This window comes from Podarcis vaucheri (assembly GCF_965113315.1).
Source record: "Podarcis vaucheri genome assembly, chromosome: 15".
In the NCBI taxonomy this organism is placed as follows: Eukaryota; Metazoa; Chordata; class Lepidosauria; order Squamata; family Lacertidae; genus Podarcis; species Podarcis vaucheri.
The window spans coordinates 45,594,453-45,608,705 of NC_138753.1; positions in this window are offsets into that span (position 1 = coordinate 45,594,453).

Consider the following 14,253-nt stretch of genomic DNA (forward strand, 5'->3'; position numbering starts at 1 on the left):
GTAGACGAACAATTAAAAAATAAAATCGAGATGGAATCCGGGATAATGGTTTCGAAAAGGTTAAATATCTGGGTATCTGGATTACCTCAAAAAATATAAATCTGGTGGAAGACAACTATAACAGAACTTGGAGAGAGTGTAAAAGAGACATGGATAGCTGGAGCAGATTACAACTTTCCTGGGAGGGTAGAATGGCTGCCATCAAAATGAGTATCCTTCCAAAAATGATATTCCTATTCCAAAATATACCAGTTGTTAGGGGCACAACAATGTTTAAAGACTGGCAGAGGACCCTCTCCAGGTTTATCTGGCAGGGTAAAAGGGCCAGAATTAAATATAAGCTGCTTACTGATAAAAGGGAAAGAGGAGGGTTTGCAGCCCCAAACTTGCAACTATACTACGAGGCCTCGTGCCTCTGCTGGATTAAGGAATGGATAGTACTGGACAATACTGATCTATTGGACTTGGAGGGTTTCAATGCCAGACATGGGTGGCATGCGTACCTGTGGCAGGATAAGGGGAAAATACACAAAGGATTTTCCAACCACATTATAAGAGGAGCGCTGCTGGAGGTGTGGAACAGGTGCAAAAGATTAGTAGAAAAAGATACCCCTTGGTGGCTATCACCTGTTGACATCCTAGTAACTAAAAAACTAAACATGGAAGGTAAAAGGTGGACATATGCTGACCTCCTAAGAAAATCAGATAAAGGATGGGAAATTAAACCATACGAAGAACTAAAAGACAAATTAGCGGGATGGTTACAATACCACCAAATTAATGCTATCTGGAGGGAACATAAAAAAGCCGGAATGAGTAATAACAAATCTAAATTCCAATTAGAAATAATAGAAGGAAAATCTAAACTCCTAACTAAAATGTATAACCAGTTACTAGATTGGGATACAATGGATGAGGAAATCAAAGATGTTATGATTAAATGGGCCATAGACTTAGGACACCCCATTGAACACGAAAGATGGACAAAATTATGGACTAAAGATATGAAATTTTCAGCCTGCGTCAGACTCCGAGAAAATATGGGAAAGATGATGTACAGGTGGTACATCACACCAAAAAAACTAGCCAAAATGTATAAAACCGGGGACAAGACGTGCTGGAAGTGTAAGAAGAAAGAGGGAGATTTCTTTCATATGTGGTGGTCCTGTGAAGAAGTTAAAAGGTTTTGGGGGATGGTGTATGATGAGTTAAAAAAGATATTAAGGTATACATTCCCTAAAAAGCCCGAGACATTCCTTTTAGGAATGATAGGAGAAGAAATTAAAAAAGACGATCAAACCTTTTTTCAATATGCAACAGTATCCGCAAGGATACTGTTAGCACAGAACTGGAAAGTATCTAGTATCCCAACGATCAGCGATTGGCAGAACAAATTAATTGAACACATGGACATAGCAATGATGACTCAAAAGATCAGGCAACAGAGAAATAATAAATTTACTAACGACTGGAATAAATTTCTCTCATATATGGAGTTGACTTCGGGAAATGTAAAAATTACAGTTGGTACGATATAAAAACCGCGAGGTTTGAACAACGACTAGATGAAGACACTGCTGAATATATTGTTGAGTTATGGCTCTTGACGTGGTGGTGGGAAGTCAATAATGTAATGGATTTGTATAAGGTTTGTGTACTTAAGTAGTAAGGAACTCAAAATTGGTTTTGTATTTTAATTTTTTCTTTATATTTGAGGTATGGATGTTTTTTAAATGCTGAATTACAATAAAGGTTTTTTAAAAATTTAAAAAAAAAAAATCTATAAAGTTAGTTTGGCAGGGTTTGTTTTTGACAGTCCACGCTGGCCCTGACTAATCACTGCATAGTTATTTACAGTACTTGAAAAAATTGCCTTGATCTTCAGTCCCAAAAAGACTCCCAGAGTAGCTTACAGACCAACAGACATAATAGAGTTCCTGCCCTCAGACTTACAATCTAAAAGGACACAAAAGGAAAATTGTTTGTGAGGGAGGAGGAAATAAGCAACTTGTGCACTCCATATCAATTCTAGTACCTTTCCCAGTCAGACTGATTCTGTGGTTTTCTCAAACTTTCTTACCTAAACCCACTTTTTAATATAGAAGATTAGGACAACACTTGCCAGTCTCCAGCCTATCTGGCTCAACAGCGTCTAGATTATTTAGCAGTAGTTTTCAGACAGAATACATTTGCGGTCCTACCTAGAAACATCCAGGATTGAACCTGGAATTGTCTGCATGCAAAGCACAGCTACAGCCTGTCCCTTACAAAGGTAAATTTGTCTGGATTTCTCAATGATGATTTCTCAGCCCTCTCTTCCACCAAAAGACTTTAAGAGGTAAAAATGTTGCACTAAACTTTTTATTTTATTTTTAAAAAATACTTCTATACTGCCTTTTACTCCAGAGAGTATCAAAGCATAGATTGTAAAACATATCTGGAAAATATTCATAAGAATTATAGTAGGGTGCTAAATTCTTGACATTAAAGGTCAGGAAATATCTGAGCATGCCAGAAGCAACTGACAGTTGGTAGCATGTATTTGACTGGAAAAAACAACCTGAAGTGTAATGCATAATGTAAATTATGATAGGCCTGGAGATTGGCTTTGCATGTGCTTTTAGTGGGCTTGAAAAGAGGCATTGTGGGAGAAATGACCATGTGGAATATGCATAGACCTGATAGGCTTCCCTTCTGGACAGAGTAGGCTGGGGTAGAGACTTGAGGGCCAAATGCAGCCCTCCAAACCTCTCTGTCTGACCCTCAGGACTCTCCCCATACCAGAAGCCCTCCCCAGGCCTCACCTCTCACTGGTACCTGGGCTGCCACTCCTGGAGTATTTCTGGCTGGCTGGAAGGCATCCTTGACCTCTGGTGATGATGCCTCTTGCTTGCCTTGATAGGGAGGCAGGAGTGAGTGTGCATTAGAAGCAAAGATAAAGCATATATTCAAAAGGTTGTCCAGAAGGCTGAAAAGGGTTCCTCAGGCCTGCATTGGAGTCTGAAAGAGGAGAAAGTGGTCTGGAGTTGGAGGGAGTTGCAGCATTAAGGATTCAGAGAGTGACTGGTGGACTGCAAGGCTGCCACAACCTATAAAGGGAGATGGAAGCCATGAAGAAGAAAAACCTGGCTGTTTGTTCAAATCAGCTTACAGAGGCCCTCCTCCTGTACCCACAAGAATGGATACTTGGGTTGGAAACCACAAGTGATAGGGCCTTCTCAGTGGTGGCTCCATGGTTATGGAATTCCCTTTCATACAGAACCTGGAAAGTCCCTTCATATATTCTAATTTGCCTTTCTTAAACGATGTTATTTCTGTCAAAGATTCCTGAGACTTGATGCTTCCTTACCATTCTGGAGTCTTCAGTTTTCAACTGTACACACATTTCGCTCAGATGGATTTCCCCCCAGTTATACACTGCTTTGTAAGGCAGATTATAAAATGTTTTCGATAAACAAAGCTAGGGAACAGGCTGTGTTTTTTGTTTTGGAGGCTTTGGCTACATCTGCTGCTTCTTGATTTGGAGGAAGGCGCAGGTAGACAGAAGCACCAAGGGCAGGGCAGGGGGCTTTAAATTGCTTCAGTGTGTTAGCATGTCCTTACTCATTACAAGATGAAGTGGTCACAGCCTGGGTAGGAGTGATGTAGCCAAGAAATTCTATAGACTCATTTTGTAATATACAGAAGGCAGTTCCAGATTCCGGTGAATCAATTTGCATTACAGCATCTTGTTGAGTTCCTAGCTCTACCTGTTGGATGGTTGCCATCTGGGCAGGAGACTGAAACTGTAGGTGGGGTGTCATTCTGAATGCTCACAGACATGTACACAGATCCCTGCATGTAGACAACTAGCACATCACGCCGAAAGTTTGCATATCATGCTCTCCCCGCAGTGGAGACTTTTATGTATGGGGTTGCAATAATGCAGGAAAGAACTGTGTTGCTGCGGTTAACATGTCCCTGAGCAGAGCATGAGAAGGGGGGTACTTCATTACTGGGAATGACAGCAATAGGGGGACGGATGTGCTATTTTGTCCTGGGTTTAGAGCAAGGAGAGATCTTCCACACAAGCCTGGAAAAGAAGATAAGATGAAGGCTTTTCAGTGTTTTCCTTTTTTTAAATTTTTGAAGCTGATTTCTGGTGAGTCAAGGTTAAAATGGTATAAGTTGCTCAGGTGTGAAAAGGGCTAAAATCTTAAATGTTTGCTTGGGCCTAGCAAAGTAGCCACTGGTAATGTCAAACCCTTACCATATGGAAACAGAAATTAAGATATAACTGAATTAATGAATGCACACCTGTCATTGGATATAGAAAAGACAGCAAGTCAGGATGTAGAATGGCTAATCAGTGGCACAGCCATTTACATCCTCTTTAAATGAAAATACATGCGTGCACACACCACACTGAGAGATGGAGGATGCTGTTAATTACTAATAGATTGCATTTAATTACTAATGCATTGCATAAAGACAGGGAGCATGCAAGATTCTGGAGGATCAATATAGCATCTGTCTCAGGTTCTGCTTTTAGCTGCTGGGGTTTGACATCTGGGCAAGAGACTGGGAATAAATACCATCATTTTCTGTTGTAGTCGTGAATGCAAGATGCAGAGGAAATCATTTGCAATTCATTCCACTCTTGCCCAAATCTGAAACATCCAAAGTAAATACATTGGGAATGAAATCTACTGTTACTAAGCCAAAAGGAAAGCAGAAGAGGCATGTGTGGAGGGGGAAGAAACCTTACATCCAGCAACAGTAAAAAGGAAAGAAGGGGGGGAAGCAATGTTGGTTTTGAGGGGAGACATGAAAAGAGTGATGCCTGTTTCCAGAATACCGTAATCAGAAAAAAACTAAAGTACCAGGGAAAACGAGATACGTGTTCTTATGAGAGATGCAATATCTGACACCTGTTTTAAGTGAAGTAATGAATAAAGTCTTAAGAGAAGGAAGGATGCCAAACACCTGGAAAGAAGCCTATATTACACTTATCCCGAAGAAAGAAGTGGATATATTAGATGTAAAAAATTTCAGACCATAAACTATTTGCGGATATACTAGCGAATAGACTAAAAATGGTGTTAAACAAGGTTATACATAAAGACCAAACAGGCTTTCTGCCGGGGAGGCAACTAAGGGACAATGTAAGAAATCTGATAAATATAATTGAATATCTTGAAGTCAGAAATGAGAAACAGGCAGTACTAATGTTTATAGACACGGAAAAAGCGTTTGATAATGTATCTTGGCATTTTATGAAAGAAAACTTAAAAGTATTAGGAATTGGAGAAATTTTTTTGAGAGGTATTGACACGATCTACTCGGACCAAAAAGCAAAGTTTATAATTAGTAACAATATATCAGATAACTTTGAGATAACCAAAGGTACTAGACAGGGATGTCCTTTGTCTCCCTTGTTATTTATTACAGTCCTAGAGGTCTTGAATAAGAAGCTAAGAGAATCATCAGAGGTCAGAGGCATTAAGGTGGGACGAAAGGAATTTAAATTAAGAGCTTTCGCAGATGATTTAGTCTAAACGCTGGAAGAACCACTTGTTATTTGTTTTTGTGTTTGTGTTGTTCTGTTTGTTTAAAAAATTGGTGAAAATTGAATAAAAAATTTATTTAAAAAAATTAATAAATGCTGGAAGAACCAAGACAAAGTGTAAAAGAGGCAATAAAAAGAATGGCAGCGTTTGGGAAGGTATCAGGATTTAAACTTAACAAAAACAAGACGAAAATGCTAGCAAAAAAATTGAAGAAAGAAGAGATGAAAGAATTACAAGTAGACTCAGGGATTGCGATAGTTAAAAAAATAAAATATTTAGGAATTTGGATGACAACAAAAAATATAAACCTGTACAAGGACAACTATGAGGCTGTATGGAAAGAAATTAAGAAAGATGGATATATGGAGCAGACTAAAATTGTCACTATTAGGCAGAATCTCTGTGATAAAAATGAATATACTACCTAGATTGCTATTTCTATTTCAAGCAATACCAGTGGTAAAAGGAACAAGACAATTAAAGGACTGGCAAAAAAAATTAGCGAAATTTGTCTGGCAGGGGAAAAAGCCAAGGATAAAAATGAAGATGCTAGTAGATAAAAAAGAGAGAGGAGGTTTTGATTTACCAGATTTGACTATGAGAGAGGAGGTTTTGATTTACCAGATTTTATACTATGAAGCTTCGTGCTTGGTATCGTTAAAAGATTGGCTGACTTTAGAAAACACTGACCTATTAGATTTAGAGGGCCACGACAATAGATACGGTTGGCATTCGTACCTATGGTATAACAAAGTAAAGGTACATAAAGGTTTCCTGAACCATGTGGTTAGGAAATCCTTACATGAAGTATGGGATCGGAATAAAAACCTCCTGGAAAAAAGACACCGTGGTGGATATCACCAATTGTAGTGCTGACAACAAAAAAAGTAAGCATGGAAGAGGAAAGAGTAACATATGAGGATATTATTAGGAAAACAGACCAAGGGATAAAGCTCAAACCATATGACCAAATTGAAAAGATGTTAACAGGGTGGCTGCAATACCACCAGATTAGTGACTTATTAAAGGAAGATAAAAAGAGAAATGGGTTTGAAGATAAAAAATCGAAATTCCAAATTGAGTTGATAGACAGTAAAGATAAAATTTTATCAAGAATGTATAGTTTACTGCTAAAATGGTATACAAAAGACGAAGAAGTAAAGGAATCAATGATAAAATGGGTGATTGATATTGGGCATAACATTGAATTGGATGCATGGAAAGGACTATGAAAGGAGGGTTTGAGATTTACAGGATGCATGGCTTTAAAGGAAAACTTACTAAAAAGTTAGAGGTTTCTACCCACACCCCTCTCCATCCAAGCAAGAGTTAAAGGACACGCTCCAGCCAGGTGGCTTTTTAATATTTGAACCAGAACTGAACCCGATAGCCCTTCAAATAGAGGATTGTTCCCCCTCTGGAAGGGTCTCCTTGCAGAGCTAGGTTGACATAGGATACTGAGGAAGAAGATACACGATTGCTTAGCATTTCCCCACTCTCATTTATCTCTTTTTGCACACTTTATTAGGTGTGAAATCCATAGAATTCAGTGGGATTGTTTTCAGCAAACATGCATCTGCTTGAGCTACATGCAACATAATGGGATGTTTTTCTACTGCTGTATTTTTGCATGAAAAGCTTTTCATTTACAAAAATGCACTTTTTTTAAAAAAAAATGTAACATGTACCAGTCAAACTGGGCAGTTTCAAAGCTTTCATTATTTTTTCAGGAAAGTATCCCTAGGAAGTGTGCATGGATAAATAATAGATAAAAATGCATAGCTCTTTAGCAATGTCCAGAATTAACATACTAATAGTTTTCAATGCCTTCATGTTTCAATCCCTTGATAGCAATAAATAAAGGAAGGAAGGAAGGAAGGAAGGAAGGAAGGAAGGAAGGAAGGAAGGAGTGTGTGGGTTGTCAAGGCCACCCAGGCGTAAGAATCATACTTATAGTCATTGTATCATTTTGCCACCACCTTTGACCATCCAGGAATACTATCTCTCCTTGTGTAGGATATCTAATGGCTTCAACAGTTCCTAATTTTCCTTAAAGTGTTGTTCTCCTTTCCCTTTTAGATCCTAGTCTGAATTATCCAATTCCTTTAACTTGGCATTGGGCTTTGGAGTGAGCCCAAGCTCGAGGGATTGTTTCCCACACGATCTAAGGCTCTAAACAGCTTTGAGTTACACAACATAATTGCACCAAGGAAAACAAGCTGCCCAATCCTGTGGAGATATGAAGGATGCAGCTGGTTGCTGTCTTGCCCAGGCAAGCATCTGGGTCTTGACACTGGCATTCTTTCATGGTTAGAATTAAGAGGAAAAGGAGGTGGCCAAAACATGCTAAAAATCTAAGTTGTACATACAACTGGCCCACCTCACAATGCAGTTGTGGGCATGGCTTGGTCACAAGGGTGTCCTTGAAAGCTACAGTTTATTTACGAGTGGACAAGCAGAATCTATTGGAAGCATGTGGACTCATTCAAGTCATCAGATGCCCAGATAGGATCTGATTCTGTTCATATAATCGGTATATGAGTCCAGGACTGAATTTCTTGGATGCTTTGGAGTCTTAAACTGCTTATGGAAAGTACTTTGAGATATTTTATACATTAGAAGAAGTCTATAAATTGCCCAAGTAAGTATTATGCTCAACTTAGCCTTCCCTTGGCCTTTCAGACCAGTCTTCTTCATGTTGGGGAAACCCTGAAATTCAGGAAGTTATAGGGGCAGTGGAACATGGACTTCAGCTTTCACACATGCATTTATTTGGGTTAGGTCAGGGGTGGTCAATCTCAAGCGTGAGGGCTGTGTGCAGCCCTTCAGGTCTTTGTATCCGGCCCCAGGGACTCTCCTGGCCAGGCCACTTACCAGCCTTGCTGCATGCCCTCCTGGAGTGTTTCCACCTGGCTGGGATGCATCCTTGAACTCTTACAATATCTCTGGCTTCCCTCACTGGAATTTAAAGAGGATGTCTAAGTGCATGTGGAAACCGTACAGAAGTAAAATGTACATTCAATGCTCTGCCCGCTTTCGCATTTATGAGGAACGGCTAAGGGAGCTGGGCATGTTTAGCCTGGAGAAGAGGAGGTTAAGGGGTGATATGATAGCCATGTTCAAATATATAAAAGGATGTCACATAGAGGAGGGAGAAAGGTTGTTTTCTGCTGCTCCAGAGAAGCGGACACGGAGCAATGGATCCAAACTACAAGAAAGAAGATTCCACCTAAACATTAGGAAGAACTTCCTGACAGTAAGAGCTGTTCGACAGTGGAATTTGCTGCCAAGGAGTGTGGTGGAGTCTCCTACTTTGGAGGTCTTTAAGCAGAGGCTTGACAACCATATGTCAGGAGTGCTCTGATGGTGTTTCCTGCTTGGCAGGGGGTTGGACTCGATGGCCCTTGTGGTCTCTTCCAACTCTATGATTCTATGATTCTATGATTCTATGATCTGTCTCCACCCACCAGCAGGTTTCCCAGAAAGAAATGTGGCTCTCGGGATGCAAAAAGAATTCCCAACCCTGGTTTAGATTAGTAAGCCAAGTAGCCATGTTGTGAAACAAGCTCTGCAGTTGCTTCACTGTGTGTCTGGCTCACAATTCAACCCAAAATTATGTAAAAGTCTGCTGAATGTCCTGAAACACATTCAGCCGGGGTGAAAACATCACACCACCACTTTGCCGCTTGCTGGAGTCACCCCGTCAGTCATGCCTTCCAACTGGCTATCTAATGGCTGCTTCACGCACCACAAATTTCCCATGTACATGTCAGAAGCCACCTCTGTGCAGACATGAACACCTGAACGGGTGGGGCAACTACGAAACATGGGATCACCCTCAGTTGTTTCTAAAATATGTCTACAGCTGGCTTGGATTGAGGGTTGGCAAGCAGCAAGCCTCTTACTGGCCTGGCTAGAGCTCCCTCCTTGGCTCACTTGTTCACCCTCCCGCTAGTCTCCATGACAATTTACAACATGTCATGCAAAGCAAGGAGGTGAATGGGAGTGTAGTAAAGTGAAATGACATCACACATTCCCTTGTTAGAGGAAAATGTCACCATCCGTCACACACAGGGATGAAAATGGCCACAAAACCTGGTTCGTACAATTGAGGGGTAGCTGTGTTAAGTCAGTTGCAGAAAAAACAACAGAGAGACACATGGTGTTATGTACTGAGTTGAATAGGATCCAAAATGCAGCAGTCTGATTGGTCTTAGAACAATAGGATTCAGAATGCAGCAGTCTGATTGGTCCTAGAACAATGCAGCACTATGACTGGTTGGCAGGAACCACCCAATCCTGCTCCAGATAGAAGTGAATCCACAACCTGATTGGCTTACAGTAGAATTCCGGAATTAGCCAATCATGTGCAGCCCATTGTGTAAATAATGTATATAAAGCAGATACTTTGAGGGGACATTCATTCATTCCTCCTCACCACTATGAGCTGAATAAAGAGCATGAAATCACTTTGCGACTCTGAGAATATTTCACTGGCGACGAAGGTGGGATCCCGCTGAGCTGACTGCCACACACAGCACCGCAGCACCGCCACCTGCCGCACCGCTGCCTCGCACCGTGTATCCAGGCTTCAGCTCCGGGACACAAGGAACTCAGAATGGCAACCGTCAGCAGCTTCTCACCGTTCAACCCAGCATCCGGAGACTGGGAAGCGTACGCCTCCCGTTTCACCTTCCTCCTAGAAGCCAAAGGGGTCACTGACGAAGAAGACGCCAAGAAGAGGGCGATATTCTTCAGCGTCTGCGGAGAGGAGACGTTTGAAATCGCCCGGGCTCTCCTTGCGCCTGAAGACGTCGCTACTGTTCCATACAAAAGAAGAAGAAGAGAAGAGTTTGGATTTGATATCCCGCCTTTCACTCCCTTTAAGGAGTCTCAAAGCGGCTAACATTCTCCTTTCCCTTCCTCCCCCACAACAAACACTCTGTGAGGTGAGTGGGGCTGAGAGACTTCAAAGAAGTATGACTGGCCCAAGGTCACCCAGCAGCTGCATGTGGAGGAGCGGAGACTCAAACCCGGTTCCCCAGATTACGAGACTACCGCTCTTAACCACTACACCACACTACACCAAAACAATAATGGAATAGCTGAAGGGGCACTTTTTGCCGCAGCCCTCAGTGGTGCTCGTCGAAATGCCTTCTACACAAAGCGGCAAGCCCCTGGGGAAACCATAACTAGGTTTGTGACCTCTCTGCCAAGCCGCCCGGTTCTGCAACTTCTCAGAGCTGGAGAACATGCTTCGTGACCGCCTCGTTGGTGGCCTGAAGGATGAGAAGCTGCAACGACGCCTCTACGCTAAGAAGGACCTAACGTTCCAGGTCGCTCTGGAGGAGGCCCTGGCAATGGAAGCTGCCGAGAGGTCGACGCAAGAGGCACGGCCGAGCCTGCCATCCCAACCGAGGGTCCACCATGAAGACCTCACCGACGACTCAGGATCTGACCGGGAGGAGGTGCACCGAGTACAGCAGCGCACTCAAGCAGCCCACATACCACACCTGCCTCGACGAGAAGGAGGGAACTGCACAAGCTGCGGGGAAAGTCACGAGAGGAGGACCTGCCGTTTCCGCAACGCAGAGTGCAGGCAGTGCAAAAAATCAGGACACATCGCCCGGGTGTGTCGGGCTCGGCCCACCCGTCGCCAGGCATCAGATGACCAATCCAAGAGCCCCAGGTCCTGGGGGCCAACTCGACGGAGCTCACGGACTTCCAGGTATACCAATTGCCCCACCCTAACGTAGAGAAAATTTATATAGAGGTACAGATAGAGGGGGCCCCATGCCGCATGGAGCTTGACATGGGTTCAACTCTATCCATAATCTCAGCAAGGACCTTAAGGAAACTGTGTCCTACTGGGGGTCCCAAACTCAGGCCGGTCCCATTCACCCTCCGGGACTTCCAGAAACGTAAGGTCCCCACAATGGAGGTGGGGACCTTCAGGGTGCAATACCGAGGGCGGACGCGGCAACTGGATTTGCTTGTGGTCAAGGGCCCCTATATTAGCTTACTGGGATTGGCATGGTTTGGACCACTGGGGCTAGCCGTCACCGGGGTGAACCACACTAGCTTACAAGTGGACGTGGATGCCATATGCAAGGAATTTCCGGGGGTTTTTGATGGGAAATTGGGACAGTATACGCCCCCCCCCCATTGCTCTACAGCTTGACCCCGCAGTACGACCAGTCAGGCTCAAGGCCCGCCGGGTCCCATTCGCCCTGAAACCCCGTATAGACGAGGAATTGGACCGGCTTGTGGAGCAAGGAGTGCTGGAGCCGGTGCCCAGTGCCCCCTGGGAAACCCCAATCGTCACACCCGTCAAGCCTAATGGTTCAGTCCGCATCTGCGCAGACTACAAATGTACCATAAACAAGGCCCTCACGGCCCATGCATACCCAGTGCCAGTGGTCAGCCATGTCCTTGCCACCCTGGCTGGGTTGAAAATTTTTGGCAAGCTGGACTTGGCCCAAGCATATCAACAGCTGCCAGTAGATGAGGCCACAGCAGAGGCACAGACGATTGTGACGCACAGAGGAGCGTTCAGGGTAAAGCGGCTGCAATTCGGCGTCAGTGTGGCACCAGGCATATTCCAGAATCTAATGGACTCTCTCCTTAAAGGGATTCCTGGCGTCACCCCCTTCTTCGATGATGTGTTGATTGCCGGGCCCACACCAGAGGAGTTTGAGGACCGCCTCCGCACTGTTCTGCACCGTTTCCAGACGGCAGGTCTCAAGGTGAAGCGGGAAAAATGTCTACTAGGAGTGCCTCAGGTGGACTTTCTGGGATTTATGGTGGACGCAGAAGGGGTCCACCCGACTGGGGACAAGGTACGGGCCATTTGTGATGCCCCAGCGCCCAAGAGCAAGACTGAACTCCAGGCCTTCTTGGGACTATTGAACTTTTACCATTCCTTCCCCACAAGGCGGCGGTAGCGGAACCCCTACACAGACTCCTGGACAAGCGGGCCCCTTGGGTGTGGGGCCAGCGCCAGGAGGCCGCATTCCAGGCAGTCAAGGACTTGCTTGTCTCAAACTCGGTCTTGGCACACTTTGACGAGAAGCTGCCAGTAGTGCTAGCATGCGACACCTCGCCCTATGGCATTGGCGCTGTCCTGGGACACCAACTCCCGGATGGAAGAGAGGTACCGGTGGCATACTTTTCCCAGACACTCAACGCAACCGAGCGGAACTACTCGCAAATCGACAAGGAGGGTCTGGCAATCGTGAAGGGAGTAAAAAATTCCATGATTTCTTGTACGGGCGGCCCTTCACCGTGGTGACGGACCACAAGCCGTTGCTTGGCTTGTTTGCCCCCGAAAAGCAGACCCCCCAAGTGCTGTCTCCTCGCGTCCTCAGGTGGTCAATTTTCCTTGCCAGCTACCAGTATGCACTGATTCACCGCCCGGGGAAGGCAATGGGCCATGCGGACGCCCTCAGCAGGCTACCACTACCGGAAACAGGCCCCGACCCAGCACCTGCACAAGAGGTTATGAGCCTGGAGCTGCTTCCCGACCGCCCCATTCAGGCACAAGAAGTCGCACACCATTCCAAGAAAGATAGGGTTATCTCCCGGGTCCTGGACTGGGTGTGGAGGGGGTGGCCCAGCAGCAGCCCCGGGCCAGAATTCGCCGGCTACACAACCCGCAAACATGAACTGTCGGCCCACAAGGGGTGCCTGTTATGGGGAAGCAGGGTCGTTGTTCCCCAGCCCCTCCGCAAAAGGGTCCTCACAGCCCTACATGAGACACACCCAGGGGTAGTAAGAATGAAGGCCCTGGCCAGGAGTTATGTGTGGTGGCCGGGGATCAACGGAGAGATAGAGGCCTGGGTCAAACACTGCCAGGCCTGCCAAGAATCCCGCCCAGATCCCCCAAGGGCCCCAGTCCAGTCCTGGGAGTCCGCCCGAGCACCATGGTCACGCCTGCATGTGGACTTGGCTGGCCCCTTTCAGGGGAAAACATTCTTCATAGTGGTGGACTCCTACACCAAATGGCTGGAAGTCGCACTGGTACCGTCCACTTCCACGTCCGCAGCCATCCGTGTACTACGCAGGCTGTTTGCAACCCACGGGCTCCCTGACACTCTCGTCTCAGACAACGGGACTGCATTTACGTCAGGAGAATTCCAAACCTTCACAGCGCAGAACGCCATCCGCCACATCCCTTCGGCACCATTCCACCCTGCCACCAATGGCCAAGCAGAACGCATGGTGCGGACCACCAAGGACACCCTTCGCCGCATGACGCAAGGGGATTGGGAGTACCGCCGTGCCACATTCCTTCTAGCACAGCACAGTACCCCCATCTCAACGACTGGCCGGAGCCCCGCTGAACTACTAATGGGTCGGCGCCTTGCAATCAGATTGGACCGCCTTCAGCCCAATAGAGCTCAGGATGAGGTAGTGGTGGGGGAAGGCAGGAACTCCCGGACCTTCGAGGCCCAGGACCCAGTGTACGCAAAGAATCTTGGGGCAGGCCCAGCATGGGTACCCGCCACAGTCACCAGGGTCACTGGCCCCGTGTCGTACGAGGTGCTAACGGATGGGGGGCAATGCTGGCGCCGCCACTGCGACCAGATACAGCGACGATTCCCAGGAGAAAACCAGGAGGAGGAGGACAGGTCAGAGGAGTCCCAAGGGAACAGTGGGGCAGTGAGGCCCATAGACCAGGAGGGCCAGCAGGAGAAGCAGAATC